Source organism: Macrobrachium nipponense, chromosome 41, assembly GCF_015104395.2.
Source record: "Macrobrachium nipponense isolate FS-2020 chromosome 41, ASM1510439v2, whole genome shotgun sequence".
Taxonomy (NCBI): Eukaryota; Metazoa; Arthropoda; class Malacostraca; order Decapoda; family Palaemonidae; genus Macrobrachium; species Macrobrachium nipponense.
In genome coordinates this window covers 45,041,149-45,056,674 of record NC_061102.1, presented here as the reverse complement: position 1 = coordinate 45,056,674, position 15,526 = coordinate 45,041,149, and the positions used below count along the sequence as shown (strand labels likewise).

Genomic DNA, 15,526 nt, shown 5'->3' with positions numbered 1-15,526 from the left:
AAATAGCCACTGACATTGCCTGTCTCTAGTCTAATTTAGCGCTTCAAGAAGCCGCCTAAGGATTGCCATGGGAGAGCTAGATAGAGCTCAAGCTGAGCTGGATGACAAACAAAGACAGTTGGATATAGTCAGAGGACACTACCAAGCCGCATTGGCTGACAAACAGAAGCTCATTGATGCTGCGAATGTCTGCAGGCGTAAGATGCAAGCAGCGTCTACTCTCATCAATGGGCTAGCTGGGGAGAAGGTTCGATGGACACAGCAGAGTAAAGCTTTTCGTCAACAGCTAGGCCGGTAAGTTGCTTGATAGAAAGAATTCAAAATAGCTTGAGGACCTGGAATATAAAATATATAATATATATATATTATATATATATATATATATATAATATATATATATATATATATATATATATATATATATATATAGATAAATTAGACTCTTCTTGTATAGACAACGATTAAATATATCTTTACTTCATCAGAGGAAGGCCTTATAAGGTCTACTTTATGATCAAAAAAGTTACGGCTTAGGGCCAAGATTAGATTTCAAGGATAATGTAAGGGAAACTCTAAGGATCAAATTTAAAGGGCATATATTTACAAGTTAATTACTCAATGTAACCACAGATGCATAAAGGTGTTTGGACTCTCAAGGTCCAACTTATTACTGAAAGAACAGTAGCTTTTAGCACTGGGGTCACATGATCGGATTGCCGACACGTGCTGAGGCTTGGAGCGCGGATATGGTTGTATGGCCAGGGCATTAGGGTAAAGAAGAGTCACCTCTCACAGCAGGGATGAAGGTGATAGTATATACCTAATAGAAGGTATTTCTCCCTAAATGAGATTATGCTGCCAACATTTTTGACTTGCTTAATGTAAATCTTACGTTCTCAGAATTCTATCACAGGGCAAGAAGTGGCTGAATTACTTCACACAGAAAGTTATTGCACTGAATGGGAGGGTGTGAAACACAGACATCAACTTACGTCATCTCCCTTCGTTAGTGCTTTTAGCAACACCTAATCCCGGGAGGCCATTCAAGTAATGAGCGCTACTAAATCACATTCAAGGGAACACAGCGCTTATATTAGATTAGCTATAGAACAGGGAAGCATGGCTGTAGGGAGAATGACAGGGGATAGCTATGAACGTTCGCAAAGGCACAGGAATGGGAAGAATTCAGTAAGAGAGACAAAAGTGACTGCCAACTGCACCCTGACTTTACCATCTTTGGTTGCTGGTCACCGCTTCTATTCGGCGCCGATGAAGGAAGGGAAATTCACTCCAGTGCCGTCAGGTTGGGTCTAGATTGCAGCCACGTGAAACACAGAGGGCAAGGGACAGAAGTTCTGAATCGGCTGGGTCTGGGGAGCGTCTGGGAGCGAGTTTCTCTCGCTGACCTCATTTATTACCTTCGTTTGCCCTCCGGCTGCTTCTGGCTTAATTCTCAGCTTTTGGTATCTGACGCCAGCAGTTTCTGCAAAGATGGGTGAGTGGCGGGACAAATGAAGAGATAAATGTGTGCGAGAGAGTGAAAGAGATGCTTTTGTGATTGCTCATCTGCTATTTTTATGTTACTGAGTGACAAAAAAGGGAAAATATAATATTCACTGCAGAATACCGGGAGTGGTCTCTAACACCTGGGATTTGAAATTTCAATTGTTGTCTAAAACTCATACAAATATCAGATACTTGTAATTGTAAAAGAAACTATTTAGAAAAATATTCTAAGGATATGTATGATTGCAATACAAACTAATTTCAAGATCAGTAATCAATTACATGCATGAGGTGTAAGAAAGACCAGAATTTCAGAAAATAGATTAGCTTCACATCACGAACATTTTATTTCTGGACCAACATGACCACCAGAACACAGATACCATGATTGCACTGGATGATAATGTATTTAAAAGCCAGCCACCAACCGTGTAGGATAAAACACGAGGCGTTTTTGGTGTCAACATTGGGCAGTCATCATGCTGCGCTACTGCACTCTACGGTACTTGATTCTTATACCTTATATTTCTCATTTATGTGATTAATATCTAAATATTCGACATTATTAGATTGTCATTATTTTTCATGTGGGTGCACTGACCCGACAAGCCCCCCTAGATTCACTAGTGCATAAAAAGTTATTATAATGGCACAACCTTGCAGGCCATGTTATTTGGCGGGGGGGTAGGGGCATCACCCTGGACCCAACCTTTAAAGAAAGACTATAATACAGTTACTATAATAACCGGAGGCCACGTTACCTGGCCTGGGTGTGGACCCCCTTTAAGGAAACAAAAGATAAAGGTTATCATACTAAACCTAAACCTAGTATACGTGTAACCTGCCCATGGGGCAAAGAGGAAACATAAAATCAAGGTTTTTATATTAACCCATCCCAATTAACCTACCTTAACCTAGTACGCCCATGCAACCTGGCACCTAGACCCCCCACCCCCCCGCCCCATAGATTTAGAGGAAACCTGATATAAAGGTTATCATACTAAGCTAACCCACCTAACCTAACCTAGTGTTTTTACCTGGATCGGGAAACATAAATAAAAGATTGTTATACTAACCTAACTAACCTAACCAAGCAAGTTATTTACCTGGCTGGGGGCCTTCATTCCCTGGACTCCCTTATAAAGGAAGCCAAATATAAAGGTTATTATAATAAACCTAACTACCTACCTAATAGTAGGCTGTGTCAAATGGCCAAATAAATGCATGAAATACTGACTGCAGTGGAAACAAAAAAGAAAAAAAGGTCATCAAGAAATATAGATGATTTTAAAAAACGGAAATATGAATACACAACATTAAATATATGAGGGTGAATGTTATAAGAAATGAATAAGATAATGTAAAAAAGAACAAATTGTTATGATTAACTGTGTTCTAAAATGTTACAGCGTAAATAGATGGCCAGAAATAATGGAAAGAGAGAGAAGTTTTGTTGTACAAATCATGTATAAATTCTTGTATGAAGCCACCCAACCAACCCCCCTTTGACGTCACTGACTGATAGGTATTGAATTGTCCTAAAAGTGTTTTTTGCACCAAAAGCTCCTCTATAACAGTGCACATGCACGATAGCATTCGGAAAAGTAGTAGTAGTAGTAGTAACATCTGTGATTTTCCTTTGGAATGGGAACCCTCGGTTTATTCATCCTTTACATGCGCTTGTTTTTTTTCTGTTTCTAGTGTTAAATAGAGTAAGAAATACCACAATAACATACTACAACCTTCTCAAGGTGGTCTCCCCCACCCAAAACCCCGAATTCCCATTGGGTCTCCTACTTTGTAGAATAACAACGCATGTGTGAATCACCCTATCCGTGGTGTCTGTCCTACCCAAAATCCCGTATTCCCACCAGGTCCCCTACCTTGTTGGATATAGTTTTAAAGTAAATTACAGGTTAATTTTAGTCGACTGACAAAAATAACAGGAAATTCTTAGTAATCAACCAACAAAACTATGTCACATGTTAATTTACAAAGAAATGCCCACTGCAGACCTACTTAGGTCTTTCCTCATCTATTTGAATGAGATTTATACCCTCCTGGCAAAGCCTTTCATATTGTTACCTCTTTCTCACATCTGGTCGACTGTTTGAGAAGTGAATCGAACGCCTTGCCAAATTATTCCTGAACTGTAACCGAATACTCTATACAATGGAACTTTTACCTACATAATAGTATCATACTTTGAAAAAAGCAGGACACCATATCTTAAAAAGTAACCATAGAATCTTCTTGAAAATAATACCATTATGTTTCCCGCACCCAAATTAGGTGCAATCTTCTTCTTTCCCGCCATACAATACTAGTAGACATCGCAGGCATTTTCTGTCCTGACTTGTGAATGAAAGCACAGTATTCTATTGCTGAGCATTTATATGATGTATGATGTTATGATAAAATATGAGAAATACAAATGAACAGAGAGGAAGTAAAATAAAAAGACAAATAACGAAATGTTTCACTGGACCTATGTATATCCAAGAATGATTAATCCAGGTATTTTCCTTACAATGAAGTGCTATAAAACGAAGTTTGGAACAATCGTCTAACCGCCTGAATTGATATATTAATTCAGTGCCTTTTATCTCACAAATGCTCATTACGATGTTAGTTAAACCATTAATCGCATTCTCTATGGCGCAAGATTTGTGTTCATTACTACCTCATCTTTTTCTCACAGACTTGTTGGCGATGTGTTATCAGCAACCAGCCTTTCTTGGTCCTACGCAGGACCTTTTAATCAGGAATACCGAACCAACATGACAGAATCATGGACGGATTTCCTTAAAATCCGCCATATTCCCTTCACGGTGGACCTGGATGTGACAACGTGGCTGGTAGACAATGCTACGGTAAGTAAACGTACATAACAAATTTAAATAATTTCATTTGTGCAATTGTGCACGAAATTTCCATTATCCGTTTGTTAAAAATAATATAATTTAATTTATTTTAGTAGCTTTCACTAAGAATAGAATATGTGCAACACCACCCATAAGTAGAGAAACAAAATAATTTGGTCTCATCTCGACAATGGGCCTAGGTGAAGCTGCTAGATTGGACTATACTGGATTTTGAGACACAAATGGAAATTAGAATTTTTATAGTACCACACCTCTCGCCCTGAGAGAAGTGATGGAAATGACAGGAAAGCGTCGGCTCTTTCAACTACTACAGGCCTCAAGAGACAACTTCTGAAATCCCATTCAAAAGAAAGGACTAAGAAGTCTTCGCCATATGGAAATTACACTATGGAGTTTGAACTAAAAGACTAAAGAAAATGAGACCTTGGTATGTATGTGTCTTTGTGGGCATATGTTTGTGTTTGTCAAAATCAATAAGCAAGCAAATATACATGATATAATAAGGACAATATACAAAAAATAAAAAAGGAAAACTAAAAATAAAAATAGAGCAAGACGTGGGTACTTTGCATAATGGCAGAGGCACCAGCTAATCACAGTGAGTAGCAGACATTTTCCAATTGAATCTCAATAGAACAAGCGCCGACCGTCTTTCCCTTTTGTGTTTCCAAACGTCACATTCTATTAGCGTTCGTAATTGGTCACCCTTTCATTGAGAAGCTAGTCTGAACTGAACTGAACCTTAGCAATCGTATTACCCATTTTATGCATATTTAAAAAAATACTGTATTAGTATTTGATAGATTAAAACTACCCTGAGTTTGTCTTCTATGTAATAAATATTTGACATTCTATATGTGGCTTTTACCCTATATATAAAAAAAATTGCCATGAAAGCGGTATATGTACAGTATGCTGAGAAAAAAATATGGATTTATAGCAATGGCATGTTGGGAATATTATCATATGATAACTATCACTCAAATTCAGTTTGAAATTTCACTTTTACAAGGATGAAAGTTATTTTCCATTCACGACAGATGTATTCAAAATTGAAAATATTTAGTTTTAATCAGTAAAACCTGTAATTTAGTTTTTTCAGTCTTCAGATATTTTTAAGTTATACACACAAGTGAGGGTTTGAAGCTGAGGTTGAAAATAGGATAAAAGCAGCAGGGGGGAAATAGGAGATGTAGAAGGAGTGATTTATGAAAAAAATAAAAAAATAAATATCATATACTATCCAGTAAACTATATTTCGGAATAACTTTCAGCCCAGAGAAATCATGATTTACAAGTGGTTCGTTAACAGTACGATTCGAAATATATTATATATATATATATATATATATATATATATATATATATATATATATATATATATATATATATATATATATATTATATATATATATATACATATATATATATTATTCTGAACTGCTTGTTCACTCCTAGAAAATGTAGATAACACTGTAAACTTTGGCCTTGAATGGAGGACGAGAGATCAGAACAAAAAGAAAAAAAACTACTAGGGCATAAGGCCAATATTACTGAGGGAGGAATTTACATAACAGCTGACTTTAGTTTTAAATGCACTGTATTACATTATTTACAGAGGTCCAGGAGACTAATAAGGGGGTCGATGGTCGATCCACCGGACGTGCTAGGAGCACCCCCCAGACATGGCATTCAGAAACTTTCGCAAACGGATTGAAAATGCAAGCCTTGCTCCTAGGGTTTCCAACTTCTACCACAATCAATCACTGTGTTTGTCTGCAAATAGATAGGGCACTGGTATAAGGGGGGGCGGGGGCACACAATGGCGAACGTTACACACTACTTTCTTTCAATCAAATGTTTACAGGCCACTCATGGGGAAATGAAATGACTGAGAATTTACACAAAGAGAACTATTTTGTTGCTTGAATTTACTAGCGGGACGTTCACTAGTATCACAAGGGGAGTAATCACAGAATTGAACCCAGATAGAGGGGAATGAGAAACTAAACAAAGGAGGGCCGTCACCTTGGAAATGTGGAAATGAAATGCAGACAAAGAAAAAAAAATTCCCTGGGTGAACTGGAATTACTCTCACAGTACCTGGATCCTGGGCTTGGGCGTAGTCTTCTCCTTGATGTTTCTGTGCACTATGGACGTCTAAAAACACTTGGGACTTTCCCAGAGGAGACAAAAAAGGGCGCAGAAAACAGGAGAAGTCTGGTCTGCAAGGCACAGGTAAGGGATTCTGAGCATTCTGAGGCTGAGCCGCTGGCTTCTGATCATTTTAAATTCTCATCTCTGTGGGGGTTAATTCCGACAGCCAGTGGGAGAAGAGATAGCTTTTTTTTGAAGGGATGGATGCGTACAGTTCAAAGGGCAACTGCATATAGACAAAGATGCATGAAACTGGTGATAGACCTTACTTTCCTTGGTTCTGGCTTAAAGTCTTGAACATATATAGATATATATATATATATATATATATATATATATATATAATATATATATATATATATAGATATAGATATTGATATAGATATATATATATATATATATAAGTTATATTATATTAATATATAAGATACATATAATTCGATATCTATATTATATATATAGATTATTATATATTATATATATATATACATATATATATATTATATAACTATAACTTATAATCTATTATCTATATATATATATATAATACTATATCTCTAGTATAGATTATCATATATATATATACGCAATATTATATATTATAATACTTATATATATATTATATATAATATATATATGTGTGTGTGTGTGTGTGCGCATGCGCGTATGTGTGTTTTATCGTCACTAGGAGAGGGGTCTTACCTGGAATACCAGTTCGCATGTCGTAGTTCAGCTGTGGAAAAAGTCCTTCCCAGTTTCTCTCTCTCTCTCTCTCTCTCTCTCTCTCTCTCTCTCTCTCTCTCTCTCATACACCTCCATTCTATGCAGGCGTTTAAATCAACTCTAAACTAAACAAGCAAAGAAAGTGGTTATCAACCCTAACTTAAAATAAATAAAGGAAAAGGGAGCCCAAAGTGATACTTATAATACCCTCTCAAAGCCAACAAGTCTAACAGTCTGTTATGACAGATGTTCTAGACGGTCTTTTTACCATTTCCTATGATTGTGGGTTTTACCCACGATATATCTGTCAACAGACAAAAGAACACTTTGTTTTGCAGCATAGAAAAATGTGGGGAGATTCATAACATTAGAACAAGAGTTATTCGCAAAAAATTTAAATAATAGTGAAACCCCACAAACATGAATGAGATAATACAATGTACGCTAGGGCAATCAAATGTCAATCAGCCTACCTCTTCAACGGTAATCGTAAGCCAGTAACAATTGCGTCTCTCGCACTCGGCTTTTCTCGCCTCAGTCATTCACATTTTGATAAAAGTCACAAACTTTGCTTCACTAGCCTCTCTTATTCTTACAAATATATTTACGACTTCCGAGAGACACTACCCTGAATCCGGACTTGTAACCGGAAAGGGTTCAAGAAGCTTCTTTGCTGATTTCGCTTCGGGTACACGCGATCTGTTTTACACGGCCATTTGGACAAACTAACATTGTCGATCATTTAACGAGATTGCTAGGTTTGCGTCGACCTAGCGCTGCGTTCGAAGCTTTCAACTATTTGGTCTTTGCCCTAAATGACCTCTACACCGTGTGGCACGTAGCCCTGTTCGTGTCATAAATACTCGTGTACACACACCTAATTCGTCCCGTTGCTGAATAACCACTGGTTCCATGCAACGTAAAAACACCATACAAAACAAACAAACCTAATTCGCTCCGCATTTGTAGATTAATGCTTATATATGAATCGCGGTGATGTGATCAGACTCATAAATTGGCTACGTGCGACAAAAGCACTCAGATCCCAACTTGTATGGGAGAGGCGGCGTTAACTTACGTCCTCTCATGGTAGTTTGAGTGGTTAAAGGCGCTTCACTGTATGTTCTGGTTCCTGGGTTCGTAGGTTCGCGCCCGGGAGCCGAGGAAATTATTATCAGCTAAAAATTCCCCTTTAGTTAACATATATGAAAATATATTAATTCTGAGATAGGGCGAATTAGATATTAAAGGACATTTGTAGCTTAATGCGTATATATGAATCACGTGATATGATCAGACTCATATATATATATATATATATATATATATATATATATATATATATATATATATATATATACATTACATAATCACACATCTTTTTTCAGGTCACCGAGTGGAACCTTCAGGGTCTTCCAAATGACGAACTGAGTATCCAGAATGGCTTAATTGTCAAAAGCATCTTGTTATCCACTTCTTATTGATCCTCAGGGCCAAGGCAAAATATGGATCAGAACAGGGAATCACAAAATGAACTTCAGGTCAATATGTATATATAAATAGTCTCTATTTGGGCTTATTTTTTCTCTTATGTAATTTCTACGGAAGTCATTTACAGATACTATCTTCATATGAAGACTCTGAATCAGTCTATAATTTTTTTTCCTCTCGTGGGAAGAACTTCTCAAGAATAAAGAAAAAATCATTCGGGGTTGTGTTTATTTTTTTCTCTAGTCGACGTTTTTCCCCAATTCTCTCAAGCGTCTTCATCAGAGGTGGAGTTATAGATTTGACATGCACAGTTTTTATTGCTGTGCGCAGACATTTGAATTTCAAAAATGGCATCAATGGGGTGCTGAATTTCTATTCGTTAGCGGGTTGCATTCCCTCACTGGCCATCTGGGTGGCAACATAAGCATTCCTTGCACTACGTAGCATACTTCCATGCTAAGGCTTGCATCCAATGGTGTGGGAAAGATCGCGATTCCCGTCGCTGGCCGATAGTCTTGATTTGCTCTGTTGTTGGTAGTCGTGTCCAAGGGTGTTTTATTGCTCGTGTCTTCCTTTTAGGATTCTCACGGATACCCTGTGGTTCCCTTGAAGAAGGATGGATGAAGCCCGTGTTGAACACTACATAGACAGTCACCCCCATAAGCCGCATTGAAGAATTATTAGAAAATACAGAAATCGTGCATAAAGAAGCCCAGTTCAACGATTGCAGTTAACAGAAGCTGTTGGTATAGATCAACAACGGCCTGCATTAAATATACAGAGGAATACTAACTTCATCCTCCCTTCCTCAAGGAAAACCACAGGGCATCCGTGAGATTCCAAAGGGAGACACAAGCGACAAAACACCACTGACACGACTACCAACAACAGAACAGAGCAAATCGAGATTATGGGGCACATCCTGCGGCGCGCAGAGAATGACCATACTAACGCCGAAACGGCCAGCGCGAGTGCGACCCCCGCTGACCAATGGAAATTCAGCACACCAATAAGGTTATGCTTGAAATTCAAATGTCCGCTAGCACTAATAAAAAAATTTTATGTTGATTTATATAATCCAGTCCTGATAAAGCAGCCTGGGAAAGGTGTGGGAACGGCCCGTCGACAAGAAAAAAAAAATGGAAAGAATCCCAAAGATATTTCCTCTACCTAAGAGGGTTGCCAGAAGAGAAAAAAAAATATAGACATTCAGATTCCTGATGAAAAGATAGTATCTGCAAACAATGATGCATGTATATATATATATATATATATATATATATATATATATATATATATATATATATATATATATATATATATATAAGCGAATACCACAAACATTGACTATAAACGAATGAAATACAGTTGGAAAGAAATTTATTAGGTAAACAAAAAGTTACATTAAGTCTTGGGTTTTTTAAACTTGATGCTTTCATAATGAAAATGGTTGTAGATAAATATAAGCCACAAAATTAATATATTCAGTTTTTACATCCTTTAGACTATTCGGATACATTGTAGTTTCTTTTAGGGTTAAAGCTATGTTTAAGTTTGTGACCGTGTGATATCCGATAATCCTGGATTATCTCTTTGATTTTTTACTATTTTGACCATTAACCATCTGGTATTCTCGATCCTTTTGTTTACCTGATAACTTTCTTTCCAACTGGATTTCATTCGTTCCCTGACAAAATGTCTAAGTAAAGACGAAAGCACTTGGATTTGTACCTATCATTTTCCTGTGGTATTCGCTTATTTAATGAAGTCACATGCATCTACTGTGATTTTCAACCATATATATATATTATATATTATATATATATAGTATATATATATATATATATGCTTGTCACTACAAAGCCTGAAGATCAGGTTTTGTAGTGACAAGCGTATCCAAAAAAGAGCAAAGAATTCAGAAGTTAAGATGGTATCGGTTGAAGTGACCAGTAGATTCTATATATATATATATATATATATATATATATATATATATATATATATATATACATAGACATACACACACACACACACACACACACACACACACACATATATATATATATTATATATATATATATATATATATATATATATGTATATATATATATATATATATATATATATGTGTGTGTGTGTGTGTGTGTGTGTGTGTGTGTATTCAAGAAGTAGTCTATACTACTGCAAGAACATTTGTTTGCTAAATATCAAAAGCTTCCCCTTTGAAGAAAATAAATTCACTATATACTCTGAATATTTAGATAATGAAAATATTTGCGACTAAGTTTTTTCTATACTTAGGTGATAAGTTTACACAAAAATTAAATTTCTTAAATTTATTTGCTTATTAGGTACCTAGAGATTCTTTTTTTTATTGAGGAGTGATCCTATTACCCTATTTCCTCGTGTATGGTAATACTTAATAGTAAATAAAAGATCGTGTGGTAAAGAACACAAGAGCTACCTCCTAACACGTGAAGCTTTCCCTTATAATGTTTTGTACATTTAATGATATATTAGCACAAATCATAACAAAGTAGACGTAGTTACAATATAGCAAGTATTAGTAAAAGTAGTAGTGATAGTAGAAGCCATGTGAAACAATAATCTTTATTCCCTGTCATTCATATAGATAAGCTCCCTCAATCACAAATATTTCCGTACCCATCTGGAAGATTCGCTTTCCCTCGGACGCCCGATGCTCATCGAAGATGTTGAAGAGGAACTAGATCCAATCTTAGATAACTTACTGGAGAAAATTTCATCAAATCAGGATCCATCTTGAAGGTAATGTTTTTTAAATACAGCCGTGATTTTTATGGCAAAAGAATAGATATGATCCTGCTGCAACATAAATTACCTATATAACTATAGCAGTGGAAGAAGTTTCTTTTTTTTTTAAATTCAGCATCATTTGCAAGTTTATACTATTAAATTCAATAATGGATTTCTGTGTGTTTTCACATTCAGGTCTATTTTACGACCTAGGAATTTGGAAATGCTCGTTTTAGATATCCCACAAGTGATCTGCTTTCATACGACTTTCTGGCTTTCATATAAAGAAGTAGACTCTAATAGCTAAAGGAAACCGTGGCCGAGACAATAATCTTTAGAGGGCTAACATTAAATTTCAAATGGTTGGAATTGTATGGAAGATCAAAATGAACTTTCGGCTTTCAAGGTACTTGTCGGCGATAAAGAATGTGATATCATGCCTGGATTTATGCTCTACATCACCACGAAGCTCGCCAATCCTGCCTATACTCCAGAAGTGCGGCAAGACAGCTATTTATTGACTTCACAGTAACAGTCCCATGGTCTAGAGGATCAGTTGCTGGGTATATATCAAATATATCACAATCATGAGATCATTTTCTATACAATGTACTGATTATAATGACACTGAAGATCAAAACTGGGATCCAACAAATCGGCCCACTTTCTCTTTTCATATAAGGCCGTGTTATTGGAATGGAGAAGTGTGACTTAGAACAGGAGCGAGTTGAACTCATCGAAGAGGTAATGGAAAACAAGCGACGCATGAAGGACCTGGAGGACAATTTGCTATATCGTCTGACGTCGATACAGGTGAGTTTGAAGAACATACAGGTAGGTATCAAGAAGACACAGGTAAAATATTCAGAAGATTCGCGTAGGTATCAAGAAGATATAGGTGGGAATCATGAAGATACAGGTAGGTATCAAGAAAATATAGGTAAGTATTCAGAAGTTACAGGTGGGCATCAAGAAGATAAAGATAGGTTTCAAGATATGACCGGTACGTATGAGGGAGATACAGGTATGTATAAAAAAGATCAGGTATTATCCAGAAGTAACACGTACGAATCTTAAAGATTAATGTAGGTATCAGAACAGACAGTTAAGTATCGAGGAGTATCTTCAAGTATCTTGAAGATACAGCACGTATCAAGACGAGACACGTTGGTATCAGGGAGATAAAGGTTGGTATCAAGAAGTTACACATAGGCAATCAGGATGATTATGGTTGATATAAGGAGAGACACATCGGTGTCAGGGGGATGAAGGTTGATGTAAAGAAAATACGCATAGTTATCAGGAGAAAAAGATAGATATTAAGAAGAAAACAACAGGCATGAGGAAGGTACACGTCCGTAGTTATTAAGAGGAGATTGGTAGGCATCAGTAAGATACAGGTGAAGATACACGTAGATATAAAGAAGATACACTTACGTATCAAGAAGAGAGAGGCAGGAATACGAAGCCACAGGCAGATAGCAAGACGATACGCACGAGTCTCAGGAGGATAAAGTCGACAAAAGTAGGTATCAGAAAAGAGGTGAGATGAGGTAGGTTTCAGGACATAGGTATGTATCAAGAAAATAAGTAGGTATCAAGAGATAACGTCGGTCTTAGGAAGATACAGGCAGATATCTAGAGGATACCAGTAGGTGTCAAGAAGATACACTTAGGTATCGGAAAGATGAAGGTAGGTATCAGGATAACAAACATATAGGCCATCAGAAAGATAAAGGTAGCGATCAAAAAGATTCATGTAAGTATCAGGAAGGTGCAGACAGATATCGAGAAGATACCAGTAGGTATCAGGAAGATGAAGGTATGTATCGAGAGGATAAATGCAGGTATCAGGAAGATATCAGTATATATCAAAAAGGTACTCGTAGCCATTATGAAAGTACAGAAAAGTGTCAGCAAGATCAGACTTCTTTGTTGTTAGTCATCCAACCTATGAAAGAATAACTCGATAATGAGTCTTACCCGGAATAGTTTCATTTTATAAAAAAAAACATTGAATGTTTTCAAAAGGTAACAAAAAATGCATGTATTATACTAGGTAAGTCCTTTTAAGACTACCAAGCAATTAGCTCGAAGTCGGCTTTTTTTTAATGTTTAAAATAAGGTCTTCAAAAAAAAACACACACATTTTTGGTTATGTTGGCTTCCATGTTTACTTTCTTTCAGAGATGTGTGCACAGAAAAGAAAATTCAATTTTATTTTTAGAAATTAATTTTAGCTGCAGTTTTTTTAGGTACTGATTTCCACACAGACACAGTATGACAAACCACTATGAATGACATTTATAGACTATGAGAAAGGTTTTGATTCTGTCAAAACTTCAGCAGTAAAGAAAGCCCTTCAAAAACAGGGAACAGATGAATCTTATGATAGAACACTTGAAGATATCTTTACAGGTAGTACAGCTATCCTAAAAATACTTAAAGCCAGTGAGAAATCACCGATTGAAAAAGGAATTAGACAGGGAGACCCCATCTATCCTAAATTATTCACAGCGTGCCTAGAAGAAGTTTTTAAGAATTTAGATTGGGAGTCTGAAGGAATTAACATTAATGGGGAATGCCTTAACAACTTACGATTTGCAGATGACATAGTTCTACCCAGTGAATCTGGGTAGGAATTACAATGGATGATAGAAGACTGCAATAGAGAAAGCAGAAATGTGGGTAAAGCTAAGATAATGTTCAACGAAATGTAAAGACAATAAATAAGGGTTATGGAAAAACTTCTAGAGATTGTTAATGAATATACGTATTTAGGACAGACAGTAGGTGTTTCCCCAGGACATGAGACCGAAATTAAAAGAAGGATAGCCATGGGGTGGAGAGCTTTTGGTAAACAAAATGAGATTATGTAAATTAAAATGCCACTCTCTCTAAAAAGAAAAGCATTTAATCAGATGGTCCTACCAGCATTAACTTGTGCATCAGAAACTTTGAGCCTTACTAAAGCCTTAGAACATGAGCTAGTTGCAGCTCAAAGAGCTATGGAAAGAATAATGATGGGAATAACACTAAGAGACAGAAAAAGAACGACATGAATACGAGAGCAAACTAAAGTTGAGGATATATGGGCAGGACATATAATGAGAATATCAGATAATAGATGGACGAAAAGAATAGCAGAATGGGTCCTTAGAGATTACAAATGAAGCAGCGGAAGAAAGAGAAAAGGAAGGATTGACGAGCTAAAAAAATTAGCGGCTATAGAACGGTATAGAAAGAACATAATCAGAAGGGAGTGGAAGAACATGTCTGAAGCCTTAGTCTTGCAGTGGACTAGCGACGGCTGCTGATGATAATGATTATGATGATATATATATATATATATATATATATATATATATATATATATATATATATATATATATATATATATATATATATATAGCATTTCGAATAATATTACCCTTGTAGAGCAGCCTACAGGGGCCATTGCCTTGGAATTCCAAATTTCAAAGAATATGGTGTCCATTACATTACAAGAAATTACAGAAGATAACAAGAAACACAGAAAGAAGAGAAATAAGTGCATATGTGTGTGTATGTGTGAATAATTCTTTTTGTTAAAACCTGATATGTCTCAAGCATAAAAGACCCATTCAAACACTCTGGATTAAAGCTAAGGACTATATTTCGAGGGGACTAACTTCCACCCTTATCAAGTAGTGAATGACAGAAGGAGTTACATTGGCGAAAATATATAGTGGGAGTCTGGAGATATACACATAGGTGATCCCTTGGGTCACCGCTAAGCTGATGTTGATTCTGTTAATTGTCTTAATCTACTTCATTGTTGCCTTAAGGAAGATATTGTCTATATGGTCAGAGTCCCAGGCTGACCCAATTCCCCATAGATTTGAATAAAATAAAAAGGCAAACTTGTAGAGCTCTGCTTAACTTATAACGTTCTTAACTTTAGTGATAAATTTTACTGTCAAAAATTCGGTTGTAGTATAGGGAGCCAG

At 36.3% G+C, this 15,526-nt stretch overlaps 1 pseudogene; it reads left to right on the top strand.

The window, feature by feature from the left end:
- The window catches only part of LOC135212838 (dynein axonemal heavy chain 5-like), a 92,525-nt pseudogene that overhangs the window by 11,018 nt on the left and 65,981 nt on the right, over positions 1 to 15,526 (top strand).